This window comes from Oxyura jamaicensis, chromosome 23 (assembly GCF_011077185.1).
Source record: "Oxyura jamaicensis isolate SHBP4307 breed ruddy duck chromosome 23, BPBGC_Ojam_1.0, whole genome shotgun sequence".
Classification (NCBI taxonomy): Eukaryota; Metazoa; Chordata; class Aves; order Anseriformes; family Anatidae; genus Oxyura; species Oxyura jamaicensis.
In genome coordinates this window covers 2450758-2462799 of record NC_048915.1, presented here as the reverse complement: position 1 = coordinate 2462799, position 12042 = coordinate 2450758, and the positions used below count along the sequence as shown (strand labels likewise).

Below are 12042 nucleotides of genomic sequence, written 5' to 3'. Positions count from 1 at the left end.
GCTGCCTCGGCGGGGGGTTGGAGGTGTTGCAGAGTCCTGGCGAACCTGGTATCAGTGCTGGGCCCTGCTCGGCACGGCTGGGAGCTGCAGTGGACCAGTGCCCGGAGCATCGTGGTAGCCCTTAGCTGTTAAATCTGCTGCATCAAAGCATTTAAAGGCTGCCTCTGCGAGCTGCCCCCTGCTTGGTTGCTGTCCCCAGATTGCAGCGATGGTTTAGCTGCTTACCAGGCATCGCCGCCTTTAGGGGCTGGTATTTCCGTAAACCTGCTCTCTAAAAGCCCTTGGAGATGGGGTAAGTGGTTCTTGGCATTTCAAAACTCCAGGGGAGCTCTCCCCTTGAGTTCGGAGCTTGTATCAGGGCGAGCGCCCGTCTTGAGTCGCCTCCGTGCATCTGCACGAGCTGGAACGCCAAGCAAATGAGGAGCAGAGGCAGAAGCTGGCCCGGCCCCGCACCACGTTGGGCTGGAACGTGACTCGGCCGCGTTGGTGCTGTGCTGGAGGCACGCGTGCCCGCCGTGGGGGTAAGCCGCTCCCGTACGGCGCGGGTCGGCCTCCTCCGATCTGCGGCTGCGAGGCCCCGCTGCGGGCTGGCAGATGGGGTCGGCGCCGCCTGGGGATTTCCTCGGATGCGGGGCCGAGGCTTTTAATAGAAAATGCAGCGGTGGGAGCCGTCGCCTAACCCGAGGGCTGTCCTCGAGAAACACCGTCTGGCGGGGCCGGTGTGGGTTTCCCTCGCTGCCTGCTGCCAGCCCCCAGTGCCCCGTGTCCCGGCGGCGGGGAAGCCCTCGCGGTCCCACGTGGCTCACGGTGCTCGTATCCACCCGAGCTGGCTTTTGGTGGGAAAGTGCAAAGAGAGCCAAGCGCAGGATGGGTCCGTGCTCCTTTTTCCTGGTGCTGGTGCTTTTCCCCCCAGTGCTGCAGCAGGAGGCAGATGCGGCTCTGCAGCTGCCCGGCTCTGGCAGTTTGCATCTCACTTCCCCTGCACCTGCCTTTGAATTTCCCAGCTCTCTGGCCCCTGTGCTGCTGAATTTGGGGCTGTTGTCCCAAGCAAACCTTGGTGATCGTATCCCGGCGCTGTACTCGAACCACCTGGCAGCGCCGGGCTGGCTGAAGAAGCTCATTTGCGCGGGGCTGTTAATTCTCTGTGTTTTAATCTCCGCGACCATCTGTGTTCTTGCCTGGGCCGGGGAGACGGGAGCTCTTGGGATTTATTCCAGGAGGCGAACGCGGGGAGGACTGTTTATTCTGTATCTGTTGAAAACTGCCCCGGGTCAAAGCAGGACAGCCTCATTAGCTCTGGGAACAGTTGTGCCTGCCCCTTCAGGCAAGGAAGCCTCCGTGTGTCAGTGTCTGTCCCCAAAACGCATTTCCTGAGAACGGGGGGCTTCACAAATGCTTCCCAGCGAGGCTCCGAGATGGTGCCTAGAGGGCTGCGAGGTCCGTCCAGGTCAGGCAGTGTTGGTCTGGGAGAGGCAGCATACTGAAACGTCTCCTGGCCATCCCGAAGGCCCAGCCCCGGGCTGCAGCAGCTTCTGTGGTGTGAGCCGGCCCCGCCAGCAGCTGCTACAGCCCCTGAGCACCACGGCTGGAGCTCAGCTTTGGGCTTTAGGAGCTCCTGCTGGGACTGAGCTCCTCGGACAGGAGTGCTCACCCGTAGCTCCCAAACCAGGCACCGGTACCTACAGGTGGGCTGCAGCAGCATCTCCAAAGAGACCCAGAAGCTTTTCTGCAAGCAGCACCTGAACTCTTCCTCCTTTTGGGTTCTCAAGTCGTGGGCTGAGGCTCTGCAGCTGCTCGCAGGAGCCATGAGCAGGCTCCTGGTGACCACGGGCCCCGCGTGAGGCACGGGCAGAGGCTGCTGCAGGGCCCAGCTCTGCCGAGGAACGCCCGTCCCGTGGGGCTGCACGGCCTCCGCTGGGGCTGCCGCCGACACACGAACCCAGAGGGAACGATCCCTGCCCTGTAATTAAGCTCTTCTGCTCCTGTTCACCCTGCTAATGAGCAGTCTCGCGGATGCGCTCCTTGCAGCCACGGTGCTCTGGGTCCCACGTGTGGCTTGGAAACTGGAGGTGGCTTTCGGAGAGACATCTGCAGGGGGCAAACCCAAATCTCCATCTCCATCGTATCGGGGCAAATTGTGTGGGCTGGGAACCTTGGACTTCAGAGGCTTTTCCCTGACTGTACCTTAACGGACTGCACCCTTGGGTGCTTGCTGAGGCTGCCTCTTGAAAGGAGAGCTCTTCTTCACCTGCTCGCCAGGCTCTCCACGCCAGTGGATAATAACCCTTAAAAATAAACCCTTAAATACAACCAGTGCCCCGGCTCCAAGTCCTCCTGTTCCAGCTGTTGGGGGCTTCATTCTCACTGGAGATGACAGCCCAGGGACCTTCAGCATCGTGTGGCGGGTGTGATGTCCCCTGGGCGCATCCCGAAGGACGGACACCAACTCCTGCACATCCCTCCGGCGCATCTAGGCAGCTGTAGAAGAGGCACGAAGCTCAGAGCAATGCGGCACCGTGCTGAGCACCCCGTGCGTGCCGTGGGCTCTGCCGTGTGCGCCCGTGTCTGTGCACTCGTGTCCGAGCAGCTCCCCGGCCAGGCTGTGCTGGGGGCTGAGGACCGAGGCACATTTCGGAGCCCCTCGTGGGCCCTGGCGTGTGCCGCCGGAGCACGCAGCCGGGCTGGCTGTGGCTGAGGGACCCGTTGCTCTCTTGGATCTCTTCATTTAGTTAATGATCCTTTTGTTGAGAGGATTAGGGTTTAGAGGCCTCTGGCAGAGCGTTAATTAAATTCGGTCTGTGGGTGTTTTGTTGAGTTTTTTAAGCCCACTAGAGGGCTCAGCTGAAGCCCTTTGGAGTTGGGGCCGGAGGCACGCTGTGTGTCCACCCCCTGCCTGGTGAGGTCTAAAAGAGAAGTTATGCAAGGCTGGAGGAACTGGACGGCCCCGAGAAGCCGGTCTGCGGCCTCGGCAAGAGCTTTGGGGACAGCCTTTCTCCAGCTCGGCCGTGCCGCCCCGCGCTCCTCCTGGGGCTCGCCGGAGGGTGCTGGACACGGGACGTCAGCGTCACCGCTCGCTGCGTTATCAGCGTTAAGGAACGCCAGGCTCATTTTTTTTTCCCCCCCTTCCCTGCTTCGTGTTTACATTTCTAAGAAGTGGCCCAACGTGAACGTCCGGTTCCACCTTCTGTTCTGGGAAAAGTCAGACGCTCAACTTCGCTTACGCGAACGCTGCCGCGGCGCTCGCATCGAGTACCAGTGTGAGCACTTTGCAGAGCGGCTGGAGGGATTTTTCTGGCGTGTTTGGGGCTTTTCCTGTTTGGCTGGAACCGCTTATTAACCGGTGTCTCTTTTTCTTTCTCTCCCATACGCTGCCCCGTGATGGATCGTGGTGCCTCGCCTGCGTGGTCTGCCCGGCTGGCTCCTCTCTGGGTAAGTACCTGCTTCGTTAGAGCAACGAGGGGAAGCAGCTGAAAGGAATCACCTCGGCTTAAATAACGAGCCCACTTGTTCCTTCCGTCTTCAACCCTACAAATCCCTTGGGCTTAAATAATGAACCCGCTTGTTCCTTCCGTCTTAAACTCTGGAGTGTTGTTTGTTGGCAAAGAAGGGGGTTTATCGTGTGTGTGTACGTGCGTATGTGGTAACGTTTCGGGCACTGGAAAGCATTTCATCTAGCAATTAATTTCCAGGCTCTTTGTAGGATGTAGAAGCCCCCAGCAGCAGTTGTTTTTGCCAGCCTGGCCTGCTGGGCACTGACCCTGTGCTGGCAGCGCGCTAAGCACCAGCAAGCGAGGAAATGGAAGTGAAAATTGTCCTGGTAGAGGAAAGCGGCGCTCGCTGTTCCTCCCCCAGATTCCTCCCAAGAGCTGTGGATGGTAAATCTGTGCTGTGGTTGGAGATGTGCGTGGCTTCGCAGGGTACGGAGAGCAGCCCGAGGCCCTTCTGGCAGGAGAGGAGGGGAAATGCACGTCGAGCTTGGAGCAGCGGGCACTGATGCTTGCGGCAGGCGTTCACCGAGCTCTTTCTCTGCGTTGGGAGGAAATCATCCCGGTGGGGTTGATTCCTGCGGCTTTGCAGCAGGGGGTTGGTGCCTACCCCTGCACCTGGCTGCGAGGTGCCGTTAAAACCTGAAATACCAAAATGAGGGAGGAAAGGAAGGAGCCTCGTTGGGGAAAGGCGATTCTCTGGACGTGGTGAGGTTATCTCTGCGGACTTTCGAAGTTTTTAACTGTGCAAAACATCCTGCTGCTAAGCTTTCCCCTGTCCTGCCTGTCTTTCCCCACCCCGTTTTATCGCCTCCTCTCCCAGCGGCGGAAAGGACCGAGTGTGTGCAGAGCAGCTCTGCTCCAGCCCCGCCGCCCGGTACGCTGCCAGTCGCTGGTGAGACTTGAAGGGAAGGCAGGGAAGGTGCTGGGAACAGATTGCTTTATTCTTAACTCAGCGTTATTACACCATGCCTCGCAGGGGAGGGCAGGAGATGAATCAAATCCAAGTATAAACCTGTTGTTCTTACCCAGAAGTAAGCGAAGCCCTATATTTAGAAGCCGAGTGGCTGTCTCCTGTTCTGAATGAGCTGTTCTTTGCTACCAAGCCTCTGAGAGAAGGATAATTAATTAACCAGAGAATCTGCCTTGATCAGAGGTGCCGAGCTCCCATCCAACCCCCGAGCAGTCATTTGAATGCAGAACTGCACTCCCCCGCGCAGAAGGCTTACCTGCAGGCTGGCTTCGTGCTGGCCAGGAGCAAAATGCAAGGGCTCGCTCGCGTGGCTGGGACTGCACCGGGGTGCCCTGCAGCAGGGGGACACCGGGGTCTTCCTCCATCGTGGGCAGACCTTTGGGACACAGTCAGCACAGTGTGGCAGCTTTGCAGCTGCGTTTTTTGCTCGGGTCTGCCTGGTTTACCTCCTTACCTGCAGCGGGATGTGGTGAATGCAGCAGGGTGCGTGCACCTCGCGTGCCCTGGGTAAGGAGTGCAGCAGGGACCGTGCGGGGCGGTACTGCTACTGCAGAGCTGTTTGGGAAGGCAAGGCTTTGAAAAATACAGTGTCCTTCGTGGTTGGTGTGGGGTGAAGCTGATTCTGGTCCTGTTCTGCATATGAATGGTGAAAAGACCTTGTCTCTGGTCAGGGGTGAATTTATTCCCTGGTGACCTGAACAACCCCTGCTTTGCTCTCCCCGGAGCAGCCTCCCTGTGAGTTTTGTCTGCACGAGCAGTCTGTTGCTCGCCGTGTACTGCACAGAGGGCTGAGACTTTCAGTGTCCCTGCTGCCTATAAGATTTTGGGGTTTTGGCCCTGACACTGGATGAAATCTGCTGCTTGATGAGCACTTAGGTCGTAATCTTGGTCAGCAAACAAGAAGGCCAAGTGGTACTTTGTTAGAGATGGCAAAGATAAAGGCTGCGTGGTCCAGTTTCACTGGATCAGGGGTAGCCCTGACCTTCACCCAGCAGAGAAATCAGCCGGCTCAGGTTGCCTTTCCATCTTTAAGCCTGGCTTACCTCTGAGGTAAAGGTAAAATGCATGGGAGCTGTAGTGAGCGAATCTTCTCTCCTGGCCTGATAAGAGTGTTGGGCATCAGTCCTAAAAGTAACACACCGGCAGTCTCCGTGAAGCTTCTTCCACGCTGCGAGGAGCTGGAGGGCAGAAACCATGAGAAAAATGCTGAGGATGCAAGTCCAAGAGGAGCCTGCGATGTCTGAGGCTGTGTGCCTGACCTTCGAGCTAAGATTCACGTACGTTGCCATCATCTGAAGCTTGTCAGGGAAGATGCAAACTGTCTGGGGAAAAACCACAGACGTTCAGAGCTGTTTGTCGTAAAGGAGGTGGTAAGCACAGCGTGGCTGCTCACTGCCTGCTGCTGGGCTGTGTCCTCCTGCACGTTGGCACTGGTGATACCGGGAGCTGGATGTTGGGATCTCAGTGGTTACCTGTTCGTGAAATGATTTGTCTCTTGCTTAATTACTAGGTATTCTCCTCCTAGAGAGGGCCATTCTATGTGGAGCTGCTGCCAGCTGTTGTGTTCAACAAACTTGGGTTTTTCCACAATTTTTATTTCCAGTGTAGCTCCTAGAGGAAGAACAAGCAAGATCTCCTGCTTTTCTGCCTTCCAGTGATGTTTTTTCTACTTTGAATCTCCCCTGGAAAGGTGGCAGCAGGGTATCCCTTTCCTTGCCCCCCTCTGTCAGGAGAGGCTATCAGAATCCAAAGCGGTGTCGGGTTCTGGGGCTGGCGTAGCTCAGTGGCTTTACTGCAGCGCTTTGTACGGCACCGAAATCGTTCCCATTGTGGTGTTCAAAATAGCAGCGCTGCCTTCTGAATTACCATCTAATTAAATGAAAGCGAAAACTCAAAAGCAAGTGGGCTTTCTGTATGCCTTGTTGCATAAGAAAAGCTGTTTTCGTTGACCTGAAAATCAACATTGAGAACCAGCCGAAACAGAGCTGCTTTCCCCTGGCTCTGCGGGCAGCGCAGTTGCCGCTGCTCTTGGAGAGCCATTCATGCGGTGGCAGCTGCGAGCCCTCTTCAAAACAGTTGCTCCTTTGAGACTTGCTTCCCTTGTACTTGATGGTTGCAGGAACCCTGCTGTGGAGACAAATAATTAGAAAGAAAAGATGGCAGCTTAATGATTACGAGCTCCTTCCCGATGCAGTCGCGGGGCCAGGTCTGGCTCCTGGGCAGCCCCGCGCTGCTGCGTCTCGCTCCGAAGATTTACTGCGTGCCCCGCGTTGACTTGCAGCTGGGCCTCTGCGGACCCGCAGGACGCGCCGAGCTGTGTTATTTATTTCAGTGACAAACCTTTGTCACAGAGGACGGCTCTCAGCAATTAGCCGTGGCAATGGCAGCAGCCCAGATGACGGGGTTCCTGCCCCGTCCTCCGAGTCTCTCCGTACGTACCCACAGCCTTCCTCGAGTTCCAGTTTCCCCTTTCCTCCTGCCCCCAGTCCGTGGGTTCTGCCCATAAACCCGAACAGCTTCGGGTTTTCTTTATAAAACAAACGTGGAAATACACGACCTTAACTGGTCTCAAAACGCCTCATTCTGTAAAGCTCCGGGAGAGCTGGCCGCAGGGCGATGCTGTCCTCTGGGATTTTGTCTTATTGCTATTAATCTTTTTGAAGCTGGTATCCATGACTGCCAGTTTCAAAGGTTAATACGCTGCGTTTCGACCAAGCCGAGAAGTCTTTTTTTTATTTGTGATACGGAAATGTGCACCGGTTAATCACTGCGCACCTGCAGAAATGCCTCTCTCAGCAGCCGTTGGCTGTGCTGTATTAGGTCGTGGGATCATCTGCGGGAAGGACTTGGGGTGACAAATCTGATCCAGTTAGTGGCTTAAGACAAACCCTGCAAGGTCCAAGGAGGTAGCAGGTAAGGGAAGCAGCGCTGGACGAGGCGGTGCAGAGCTTTAGCTCCTATTTACGAGAGAAGGGAGGTAGCCCGTGCTCTGTTCAGAAGCTGTTTGCTCTCCGAAGCGAAGTCCTTTAGTTAAATAAATGTTGGATCTTGCCAGATATCCCTCGCTGTCTGCAGGGCCGGCCCCGTCACCGACTGCTGTCGGGTGTCTCGAGCTGGGTTCGCACTAGGAGAAATTCATTGCAGGAATTTGCCGCTTGGCCTCCTGATTACAAGGGACGTGTGGCGCAGATGAGGGCTCGAACTTACTGCCACGTAGGCGCCGCTCTTACATAAATGGTCTAGAAACATCGCTCCCCTCCGCCAGCTGAACCAAAGAGCCCGGGGTATCTGGGAGCCGGGCGATGCTCTGCACCGGGCTGGGAGAGCAGCGGCACGGAGTCAAATCCACGCTTCAGCAACCTTTTGTGAAAGCTTCACCTACCCGGGCGCCTTCCCGGTGTTATTTAACCGGAGCCGAGCCTCTCCGTGCTGCGGTCTGACTTCTCATCCGTGCGAGGAGTGCATCAGCCGCTGACGTCCTTTGTCTGTGGTGTGGCTCTTCTGTCTCCCTGCCTGAGCTCCGGTCCCTAGGTGGCACTCACTGTTATTTTTGGGTTTATTTCAACGAAGGCTGCATAGCTCAGCTCGTCCCCTGCTGAAGCGACAGCTGCGGCTCCGGCCGAGCTGGCTGTTGGAGGTTGGCAGAGGAGGCTGGTGCAGGGGCTCGAACGTCGTCCTGCTGCCCAAACCCCGGGGTTTCCAGCAGCACCTCCTGGAATTTATTTGGGGCATCGAGCAGTGCCACTGAGCTCGCTCCTCTATTTCTGGTCGTCTTCTTTCCGCCAAGGCTGTTAGGCAACGAAAAATGGGTGAAGGCTTGAAATGCCGCTGTCTCTCTTGCGCTGTTTGTTTCTCAGGCTGTTTCTGGAGTTCGGGCTCATGCCGCCCCGATTCTGCCTTTTCCTGAGCCTGCTCTGGCTGTATTCGCAGCGGTGCTTCTAAGCTATTCCCCGGGGGTTTTAAGCACTTCCTAGATACTCTAAGTGCAGCCTCTTGTATGTTTAACACTTCCTACCCAAACTGAAGGGGAAAAATACTTCTCTGTCAACACAGAAACGTTCCTCGTATGAAAACTTGATCCTGCGATCTCCAGCTGACCTCCTCTAATCTTTATGTGGCGCATCTTGGCAGAACCGCGCTTTACGCGCTGCCTCTGAGCCCTGGAACGAAGCTGACTTTCCAGGGAGCTGTTCCCTGTCCTGGCACGCAGCCTGGGGAGAGAGAGCTGCTGCTCCTCTTGGTCTGCTTGATTCCTTCCTCCTCCTTGGAGCGAGGCTGCTGCGTGGCAAGACACCGGCTCAGATGAACATGAACTTCGTGCAAATCAATGAAACCCATGGTGGGAGCTTAAATGAACCAGAATCGGGGTGGGATGGGAGCTCCTGGGTGTACAGGCTTCGCTGTCTGCCGTTCCCCTCTGCCTCCCCATCTCCCCAGAGGGCACCCACGTAACCCAGCCCGGTTCCAAGCAGACACGGCGGCTCGGCAATCGGCTTCTCGTCCCCACAAGAAAGAACATGTGCTTTTCGTTTGGCAACAACGCTCTTAAAAACGGCACAGCTCCTGTAATTGAGAGGGAGAAAAAAGGGGGAAAACTCTCCGGTAGGGAACCACACAGAAAAGGCTGCGGAGAAGCAGCCTGGATTTAGCAGAACCTGGGACTAGCTGCCAGATCGCCAAGTGGGCTCACAATAGCACTCGCTCAGTCCGTTTAACCACGGAGGCTGCCGTTTGTCCCTTTAACAGCTTGCTCAACAATGAATTGTCTGTTGGTTTTGGAGAGGGAGGGTGCCACGGCAGGCTGGACGAGATTTAATCTCGGCAGAAGTACCTGATAGGGAGCGGGGCGCGCGTGGATCCTGCGCTGCGCGCACGCGTTGCGGCGGTTTGTGTTTCTTTGGGAGCGTTTCTCGAGTTTGCAATTCAGTCTGTCGGAGGCAAATTGCTGCGAGGCTGCTTCTGGCGCTGAATCCTGCCGTGCCTACCGCTTCGCATGCTAAAATCGAGAGGTGAGCACTTGGGGAAAGTCAGCGCTAGCTGAAGCGCTCCTTCCTCCTGGGTGAATTATTTACCTGAGCTATCTTTGGTCCCGGTCGCTGTTTCACGGGAAAACAAAGCTCGTGAAGTTGAAGGCAGATTTCCTTTACACCTCATTCTTGCTGTCTGCTGGCGGCCAGATCTGCACTGCTGATGGTGACAGCAAATCTCAGAAGAGGAGCCAAGGGCAGAGGGCCAGTGCTGGCAAAACCCAGCCACCTGCTCTCCTCCCACCTTGTTTGCTCTTGTGAAATGGCCGCTGCCGCCTTCGAGACGCTCACTTGCTAGCAAAGTGTGTGAACGTAGCACGTAAACCGGCCGAGCCTATTGTGTGTGTACGCACGGACACACAATGTGCGCACCACCAGCTCGCTTAGGGCAGTGGTGGAGAAATCATCCCCTTGACCAGCTTAATTTCTTTGTTTTCCCAGGGCTTGGAGTAATCCCGAGTCTTTCTCTTCGCCCTAAATTCTGCTTGCTTTGGGGGAGGGAAAACCAACGCCAGTGTGATGCACGGTCCCTTTGTTCAGACTGGGAATTCCTCATTTAGAGAAGCTCCTCGGGGTACGGAGCGCTCCGTGCAGTTTATTATTGGTGGCAGGAATGGTTTTAACACAGTGCTCACCGGCCCTGGCATAAACCGGGAGCCCCGTTTTATAACTGGGCATTAATGCACGGATCCTACCGGCAGTGCACCCTGCAGGGGCCCTACAGAGCATCGGATCACCTTACAAAGGGTTTTTTAAAATGAAGAACTTAGCTCAGCTGGTGTTAATCTGGTGTCTAGATGCTGCTAAGATGCTACAGTGCAGATTTAGGAGCCGCTTGCTAGCTGCATGCCCGTTACACAGCCGGAGGGCAGGGTCCCCTGCCTCCTTCGCTGCTGTGACCCTCTCGATTTGCACTGACCAAATCCACGACGATCCGAGCACCCGCAGAACGGCCTTTCAGCCTTCAAGGAACATCTTCTGCCTTCGAGACTACGAATGCATGCCTAAAATGAATATAATTCCTTTCCCGATTCCTATATGCAGCAGCCGAATACCAAGGAATCCGGACTTAGTAAAATAATTCTCGGTCTCTAAGTGACTCTTACAAAGTGACCCAAACCAGCTGCAACTGGGAGAGTTCTTTAAATATTTGCAATCCTGGCTTGGCACAGGGCAAGCTGTTCTTACAGGGAAGAATTTAAGAAATTTCCATTACTTCCTATGGGATTTCAGAGGTCAGTTAGGGGCTGTGTAGGAAGGAAGAGGCTAGAAGCTAACCCAGAAATTTACAGCACAAGTGTGTTGTTGATGGTGGCATTTCCATACGCAGAAGAGGTTGTGTGTGTGGTTTTATATTTTTTATTTTATTTTATTTTATTCTGCTCCCTGTGGAAGAACTGCTGTGGCCTAAGTTCAAATCCCCCTGCCCCAGAAGAAAATTTTGAAGGCACTCTCTTGTCACGGACCTTTTCAGCAGCTTTTCATGTTTGTGGATGCTACTGCTCTTGGGTTTCTTCTGCCGTCGAAGCTCTTGGCCATTAGTTTGGGCCCTGCATGGGTTACAGCATCCTTTGTCCTGGTGCTCCCTGTGGATCAGTGCTTTACCTGGGGAATAACGGAGAATAATGAATACGGGAATACGAGAGCTGCAGCCCGCTGCACTCGGGGGCTGGCAGGCAGAGTTTGGGGGCATCTGGAGGCCTGAGCACGGCGGATGACGTGCTGTGTGGTGCGAAGTCACTACTGGGATGGGGAGATTTTGGTGCTCTGGTCTCTTCGCCACCTAATTTGCAATCTGCCGTCGCTCAGCGTGTGCGCGTTGTGACAGAGCGGTGTGGATGTGTTTGCTTGTTTTTCTGAATTGCAAGAAGCCGTTGCCAACCTCTGGCACCCCAAAATTACAGCTTCTTTGCTCGGCGGTTTTATCCTTAAAGCCCTTTGGCCTCAAGGTGTGCCAGGGGAGGTTCAGGCTGGAAATGAGGAGACATTTCTCCTCAGAAAGAGCGGTCAGGCGTTGGGACGGGTTGCCCAGGGAGGTGGTGGAGTCACCTGGGGGTGTTCCAGGAGAGGTTGGACGTGGTGCTTGGGGATGGGGTCAGTGGGGGGTGGTAGGGGGAGGTTGGACCAGATGGTCTCAGAGGGCTTTTCCAACCTGAATGATTCTGGGATTCCATCAACAAAACCTGAGGAGGCCTCAGTGCAGGAGCCAGCCAGCAGGCTCAGGGAGGAGCAGGCAGCCCTGGTGTGACAGAAACACCCCCGTAATTTGTCCGCAGATGACCCAGGTCCCCTCTCCAGCCTGGCGCTCCCGTTTTTTTTTTTTTTTCACATTCCCCGTTTTTTTTTTCCTGTACCCTGTGGCTGCGGGGTGTCCCCCTTCAGCGCCGTGCCCCAACTTTCTCGGTGACACAACGAGACGCGGTCCGAATGTAGGTCACCGAGGACAGCGGGGCCCGCTCCCGCCGCGCAGTGACGAGGAGACGCCGCCTCCTCCTGCCCCTCGCTGCCCGTTTCCAGTCAGCTCCAAACGGAAAATCGCCCCCTCGTGCCCCCCCCC

The 12042-nt window shown here is 55.8% G+C and overlaps 1 protein-coding gene across 33 annotated transcripts in view; it reads left to right on the top strand.

Moving 5' to 3' along the window:
* Window positions 1-12042, top strand: part of EPB41 (erythrocyte membrane protein band 4.1) — an 82090-nt gene that overhangs the window by 4289 nt on the left and 65759 nt on the right. For 10 of the 33 annotated variants that reach the window (XM_035345590.1, XM_035345589.1, XM_035345587.1 and 7 more), the window contains exon 1: window positions 3298-3429. The exons of 1 other annotated variant lie outside the window; for it this stretch is intronic. The gene's annotated coding sequence lies outside the window, so the exon portion shown is untranslated. Of the gene's footprint in view, window positions 1-3296; window positions 3430-12042 lie in introns of those variants that run through there. 22 more of the 33 variants (XM_035345584.1, XM_035345582.1, XM_035345585.1 and 19 more) reach the window with 10 other exon arrangements.